The sequence below is a fragment of the Anser brachyrhynchus genome, assembly GCF_964034855.1.
Source record: "Anser brachyrhynchus genome assembly, chromosome: 11".
Taxonomy (NCBI): Eukaryota; Metazoa; Chordata; class Aves; order Anseriformes; family Anatidae; genus Anser; species Anser brachyrhynchus.
This window is the reverse complement of record NC_137706.1, coordinates 21,476,299-21,484,137: the sequence shown is the minus strand read 5'-3', so window position 1 is coordinate 21,484,137 and position 7,839 is coordinate 21,476,299.

The following is a 7,839-nucleotide window of genomic DNA, read 5'->3' as shown; positions in this document are numbered from 1 at the left end:
ATCACTTTGATTCTCAGCAAAAGAAAGGAGCCGACTGAGTTAAATGCCTCCCTTCTGATGTTCTGTTTGGTTATTTTGCTTTCAAGAAAAATAAATACCCCGTCGGCATGTTTATAGCGCTGATTTGGTATTGCAAACACAAGCCTAAATGGGAGAACAAGGTATTTCGGGAAGAGAGAAGAGAAGAGAAGAGAAGAGAAGAGAAGAGAAGAGAAGAGAAGAGAAGAGAAGAGAAGAGAAGAGAAGAGAAGAGAAGAGAACTCAGCCACCTCCCAAGCTGAAACTCTCCTTGCAGTTTCTTTGGGGCCCAGCTTGATGGGTGCTGAGCTGGACTGGGGGGTCCGTCTCCTCCCTCTGCCCCCCGTGCCCCATCCTCAGGCTGCCCCCAGCCCCTGTACCCCAGCAAGGTTCAGGATTTGCCGTTTGTTCCCGGCTGTCTCGCTTTGTGCCCTCCCCGGCCTGCCGGCCTGCCCCAGCACCTCCTGCCCCCGATCCAGAGGGGCATCCCACTGGGGCTCACCCCAAAACCTCTTCGGCAAGAGCCCGGGTTGGTGCTGCTGAGGGTGGCCACGAGCGCTCCCCCCGCCGCCCATCCCGAGCCCCCCATCCCACCCCAGCATCCGCGGGGCTCCGGGGGGGGCCGGGCACGGGGCTGTCGATAGCGGCGCTGGCAATCACGTAGCACCGGGGGGTGACGGTTGTTTTTCTTCCCTAGGGCTCGTGTGGATGCGCCGGCATCTCTGACAGCATAATCTTCTGCCTGGTGTCATCATTATGGAAACAAGCTGTAAATCTTCCCTTGATGTTATGTAGATCCTGCATCGCTTGCCTCACGGGAACAGCCAGCGTTAGGAAATAGGGTGTCGAACATAAAGATAAACGTATTGCGAGCACTAATTTTGGGAAGGAGCTGCCTTCGCGACGAGGGCTGCAGTCGGCGGTGCTGCCAGCGGCTCAGCACCTGCGCGGTGCCGGCTGCGCCTTCCGCCAGCTCCGCGAGCTGGGTGCGCCCCCCACGTCTCCCCCTTTCTCCTTCTCATCCCTCGGCACAGCCGTCGAGCAACAGGGGGGAGAACACCGCGAAGTGAGGGACGCCGTTCAACAGAGTCGCTGCTTGGCTATTTCCGTCCTCATTTTGCTGACCCGCAGGCACCTTTGCTCGCCGCTGCTCCCGGACCTGTCGTTTTCACACCCGCTCCTGTTTAATTCTGCTTGTCCCGGCTGACTCCGCGGGTCGCTGCGTGTCCGTCCCGGCTGCTCCGAGTGTTTCCACTCGCCCCCTCTCCCTTCTCCATGAGCCCTTTAATCTTGGGGAATTTTTTTTTTTTTCTCTCCCTCTGACATCTCTGACTCTCTTGTGAAATGCAAATTAATTAGATTCTAATTACTCGCTGTGTGCTGTTTCTGTTTCACTCTCTTGTTAGGTTAGTCTAACATCTTTGTTGTCAGCTGCATGTTGTATGTATTCAGCCCATTAAAAGTGATCCTTGTTCAGCGGGAGACAGGCAGAGCAAAGAGACAGCTCCCCCCCTCCTGCTGGGGCTTTGTCAGGAGCAGCTTTGTCAGCACTTCCAGGCAGCATCGCAAAGGCAAACCTCGGCTTTTTTTTTTTTAAATTGTCTGCCCCCCCCTACCCCCCCCCTCTTGTTTTTTTATAACCGGTGAGTTGAGCGTTTCAGCGCAGCGTTTAGCCAGCACCGGCCGCCCCCACTGGCTCACCCCACGGCTCCCCAAGCCCCCGGGGCTGGGACCCCTCTGCGTCCCCCATCCCACGGCAAGCGAGGACTCGGCACGACGCATCCATCCTGCAAAACCCATCCGAGACACGCGGCTCCTGCTCTCCACCCAGTGCTTCCGAGTCGATGGCTGATTCATGCCTGGGTAGCCCGGTAATAGAGATCTCCGTAATAACAGGAACTTCGCCGAGACTCCGTGTCACCCGGCGATGAGTCGTGTAATAACGCTGACATATAAATGGTCGTCATTAGGCACGGGAGATCGCAGCCGTTGCGTGGAGAGCGTGGGAGCTGCTCCTCCTGCCCGGCTGGGCACGGGAGGGGGCTTCCCAGCTGGTGCCCCCGCCGCTCCCCTGCTCCGATCGGGGAGGCGGTGCGAGCTGCGGCGCCTTTAGGTGCCTGTTTGATGTCTCAACGAGCTAACAAAACTCGTGGCAAACAGGCGCGCTCAGCCCGCGCTTGACGTTGGGAATAAGGCGCTGCGATACTTCTTATAAATGGAAGCGGAGAGGGTGAAGGGGAATCCCGCGGGGTTTGGGAATCCCATGGGGTTTGGGAACCCCACGGGCAGCTGGGATTGGTGTCACCTCCCCTGCCTTCCCCATCCCTTCCCTGTGCATGGTGCCAGCGCCCTGGCACCTGGTGGGCCAGGCCATCAGCCAGGCTGGGACCCCCGTGTCCCGGGTCTGTGGGACCAGGTGCTCCCAAAACCCAAGGGTCGAGGCACTGCTCCAGGGACAGCCCATTCTTGGTTGGGTTTGGCTTCAGGAAGAAACGCACGGAGGCAGACCCAAATCGCGGTCTTTTGCTCTTGAGATAAATATCTCCAGGTGAGGTTTGTGAGGGTTTTGCCCCCCAGCATCGCTGCTACACGCAGAGCCCTGAGAGCTGCCCCGCTCCTGTGTGCCCCCGTGTGCTGGGCCCCTCCACGCTGTGCACCTCGCACGTGTGCTCACAAAGCTGGGCAAAGCTGGAGACAGGCCCCAGAGCATCCCGTGTCCCTCCGGATCGGGCCAGATTTCCTTCCACATGTTGGATTTGTGTGGGGTCCCGTGCGAGGACTGATCTTGCACGGCCCAGGTGGGGGTGCCGGCACCGCCCTGGTACCCACAGGCGCACGGGCAGGAAGATGTAACACGACAAGGCATCACCTAACAAAACAGACCAAACTTCTTGCATTTCTTTTTTTCTCCGAGCACTGTGCAGTCCATAAATAGCATTAAAATACAACCAGAATCTTCTTCTACCTCCGTGCTCTTTTTCTTCTGCAGGAAGCGCAGCTCGCTCTGCTCTCCGGAGTTTGTTTGTTGCCCTAGGAGACACGCTGACAAGCATCACAAGCTTTGAAAGTCAATTGCTCGCTGGAGTTGAAAATGTGTTTTCAGGTATCTGGCTGATAGGTCCTCCAAGAGGAGGATGTGGCTTGAATGCTAAGCGAGGCAGCGCCGAATCCGGCCCCTCGGGCAGCGAGGAGGGGAGATTGCTGCGCTCTGATGTGCGGCGATAAAATGCCACAGCTCCAAATGCCCACAGTGTCTGGGTGCCAGCGCCTTGTTTGCCAAGCCGACAAAGAAGGCACAATTTATGTTTAAAAGCGTCGTAAACTTGCTGCTCCCATGGAAATGATTTCGGCCGAAAATGAGTGAGGGTTGGAAGTTTCTGTTCCCACGAGGAAATGGTGGCGACTCGGGGTTTTCCACTCACCGTGGTGCGCCGGTGCGCGCCGTCCCGCCAGGCTGTGCCTCCAGCAGTCCCACCGGCGAGGTCTGAGCATCTCCTGCGGTGGGGATGGGCTGCAATCCTGCCAGCAAAGGGATCCTGTCCCTCCTGGGGTGGGTCACAGAGGAGCGACCCTCCCTGGATCCGACCGCAACGCTGCCGGGATCCCGGCACCCACAGGGGGATGCCCGGCTGGGGTCCCTCTGGGGCCTGGCTACCACTCGTCCTCAAGGTCAAGACCTCTCCGTGTGGCTCCCCCGAAGCCCACAGAGCCTTGCTCAGCACCAGCAGGAGCGCAGCAGGGCCGGGGCCATGCCCAAAGCGGAGCTCAGGGTCCCGAGCTCAGCGCCGACGCCCGGAGGTGCGGGTGGCGGTGGGGACGAGCGCTGCAGCGAGCCAGCCGTGCGTGTTTGATGTGGCTTAAATTAATCTCGATTGCTGTCTAATATTTTAAAAAGACACTTTTTATAACATGCGAGAATAATGTAGGAGAACTAATGTTCCCTCATGAAATGCCTTTCAGAATAATGATAAAAGTGCACTTTAATCTGCTGTGAGAAGTCTCTGTGAGGGAGAGACGTCACACAAACAGGTGGAATCATGGTATAAATACAATAATTAATGAGAAGAAAGAATTTGCATCTTCTGACTTTTCCTCAACACCTGCTCTTTTTTTCCAAATGGCTTTATTTTGTTTCCTGAGGGGGTCAGGAGGACGTGGGGATGCAGGCTTCTGCCATTAGTAAGCCATGCTTTCAGAGACTATAAAATGTCGGGGAAGCAGTGCATGGGAACTAAGTGCTCCATTAAGTTTTCCCTATGAAATTAAGAACCTTTATTGCCTTAAATAAGAGCTGCCGCCTAATGACGGACCGATGCAAATTCCCACCCGCAGAGCTGGGCGAAAGCGCCGGTTCCCAGCGCGCCGCAGCGGGCAGGGTGGTGCTGCCAGCATCGCCTCCTCTCCGCTGCCCGAACTCCACACTCGGAGGAAATTTGGGCCCCCAGTTGGTGTGACACCCCGGCCGTGTGGGGCAGGGCAGCAAAAAACCCCCCGGTGCTGGCTGTGGGGCACGGGGAGGTGTGGGTCTCGCCGCCCCCCAGCTCCTGCACGGCAGCGCAGCCCCGGGTTTGGCTCGCGCTTCCCAAAGCGAGAAGCTGGCGGCGAGCTCAGGGTGCACAGCTCCTGGGCTGGCGTGCAGAGGGCTGTTGGGGGCCAAATCCTGCTCCTACGTGCCCAGCCCAACAGCTAGCAGCCCCCCTGCCCTTACCAACAGGGGTGGCTCACACCTCAGCCCCACAGAAAGCCTCTGCTACCGACACCACCAGCACAATGTATCCACACCGGCGTCACCCCAAACACCGGCGTCACCCCAAACACTGGTGTCACCCCAAACACCACTGAGATGCACGCCCACGGAGGCCCCACAAAGCTGCCCCACTCGTGGTGCTGTTTCACAGCCCCTCGCAGCCGGGGGCTGCCCAAGTGCCCTTTCTGAGCCCCGTTTCTGCTGGCTGCTGCCAGTCCCCCTGCACGGCACGAGCCTTTCGGGTGGCGTGCGGCGTGCTGGAGCTGAGGAGCAGCACCTCAGAAGAGATGTGCAGCCTTTTGCAGCTGGAGACCTTGACTTGGTGACATGTATGCACGTGGCAATCGAATAATCCACTCACGTTTGGAATATCTGCTCTTTAGAGTGCTGCTTTTCTTTTTTTTTCTGTTTTTTCTTTTTTTTTTGCAGTTTCTGAAGAGGTCTTATGGTTTCCTTTATTTTCTGAAACTGTGGCGTTACAGCAGGTTAACGTTTTGCAATTGCAATCCGGGCAGTCGTTGCAAAATGGAAAACCTTTAGCAACTGGTTAATTCTGGTTGGGAAGAGTTTCAAATATGAAGTTTGAGCGCTACGTGTTATTTCTTGCTAATTGCAGCATCTCGGGGTGACTTCAAAGATCCCTTCAAAGAGCAGAAAGCTCCGCACGGGCTGCGGCTGCGGGTCAGGCTGTTTCCACTTGCATCAGCCCGAGAGCACCCACCAAGCTCCCCGCCGAGCAGGACTGACCACGGGCCGGGCTGCAAACAACACCCCGGAACGGCAACTCCTCTCCCTGCCTTTGTGTAACATCGCTTTGAAAATGAGGAAGATGAAAAAGGACAAACATACCGGACAAATTACCGCGATTGCTAAAATACAACGTGTCGACAGCTATTGGAAGAACAGGCTTCGCTTCTGGGTCGTTTTGGGGTTTTTCCCTTAAAGTCTTGGATCGTAAAGGCCTGCTTGGTGCTGAACCTGGCCGCTCCCCTGCCGAGGAGCTGGATGGGGCGCAGCAGCCGCGCTCGGCCCCCCCCCAAGCTCAGGACCTGGTAAAGAGCCGGGGAAGTAGCACCCAGGTGTGCTGAGCCCAGCAGGAGTGGCTGGCCCCGATACTGCTTTGCAAGTTGCTAACTATTGTATTACTTTTATCTTTTCAGACTAAGAGAGTTAATAATAGTGATAGTAATGGTGAGGGGGGACTGCTGGGGGGCACCCAGGGCTGCGGGAGGACCCCAGCGCAGGGAGGTGGGAGCGGATCACGCACGTGCCCATGTGCTGAGCTCCAAATCCTGACCCACTCCCGCTGCTGACCCCAGCTCGGCCTCGTGCTGAGCCCTCAGCCCCCAGCTCGGCACCGAGCAGCGTTGCCATTAGAAGTCACACCTGGAATGGGGAAATCCAGATTAACCCATAGGAAGGGTGTTTTTTGTGTTTTGTTTTGCTTTGTTTTTTTTTTTTAAATACATTTGGATAGCAGCATAGCGCTTCGTTTAAACATCGATCCGCGCATCCTAATTGCATAAAACACCCCAGCTGAAAATTGCCCACACCCCCCCCCCCCGAACACCCACATGCACGCGTGTGCCCTGTGGCTCCTCGAAGACCTGGGGGGGCCTCAGTGCCCCTGCTCCGAGCACAGGGCAGCCACAGGAGGGCTTCAGGCTGGCTGTGCGATACCATCCACGCGCCGATCACCGTGAGTGCTCTGCCAGACGTGCCGTGTTCGGCGTGTCCTTGAAGGCTTAGCGTCACCGGGGTTAAATTTTAAGCATCCCTATGAGCGCTTAATTAGAGTCAATGCCCTCGGGACAGAAGGAATGACAATATACACCTTGTCAGAGCGTAAAGATAAAGTATTTATTAAGATCGATAAAGGGGCTGTTTTAAGGCACAACCAAGATAAGTTTGTGCAGTCACCTCAGGAGCACAGCGAGTGGGCTGGGCGGGCGTCTGGTGTGTGTGCCCTGTGTGCCCTGCATGTAGGGGCCCGGGATATTCCCAGGGGAGGAAGAAAGCCCGACTCCAGCCCTGGGCTGTCACGTAACTTAAAGCCGTGTGAATAAATCGGCCTGCACGGCAGTGCTACGGAGCTGTAGTTGGCATTGCCGGGGAGCTGTGCCGAATGCGCCTGCCTGGATTTTGGCAGGGCATTCGCAGGGCTGGGGTCGCGCTGCCAGGCATGGGAAGCACCAAAAAGGGAGCAGGGGCCGGGTGCCTCTCCCCGGCCTTTTGCTGGGCTTCAAGGTGCTGCCCGGTCAGACGCTCACCGCTTCCAGGCTGGCGTACGCCACGCAGGGATCTCACCCGCAGCGTTCTCGATATTAATCATCGCAGCTCTGCAAAATGCATGTCAGCACCATCCGATCTCCCAGTAGATGAACAAGCACGTCCAGGGCACCTCCGGGCCACCAGCCGGTGGGCGCCCACCCGAGGACAGGCTGGCAAGCGGCTCGGGGGCAGGAGCAGAGGCACGACCTGGCCGAGCTCTGCGCCGCGTCGCTGCCGCCGCCGCGGCTCCAGCAGCAGGTTTTGGGGCACGGGGAGCCACGGCCGTGCCACGAACCCGCCTGGGGACCTGCCCTGGCAGCGGGGCCAAGCCTGGCAAAGGGGCATACACAGGAGCTGAAGCTGCTGCTCCCCTGCCAGGGGTGTTTGCTCGGTGAGGGCACACGGAGAGGACACGTAGCATGTCCCTGTCCTGCAGCAGCAGCCGGGCAGCTTGACCCCCAGCTCCCCGCTCCGTCACCGCGAGGCCCGCGGAGCGCAGGCGTGGAAGCCAAGCTCTGCCCCCGAAGTTTTCAAGGAAACACTTTCATCTAGCAAGCAACGTATTATTAATTTGCATGGGGGTTAAACTACTGCGCCGGGCTGTATCTGCTTCAAAGCGAGTTAGGGAGCAGACATTGAAGTGGTAACTCAGGCATCCTCTGAGCAGCTCTTAACCAGTCCTCCCTGTTTTGTAAATGGCATTAGTATCTTAGCTGCTTATTTAGAGCTTTAAAAAGTAACCGACTTCCTTGAAGTCATTAAAGTCTAACCTTTAAACTCCAGGAGTCTAATGGTTCAAGCCA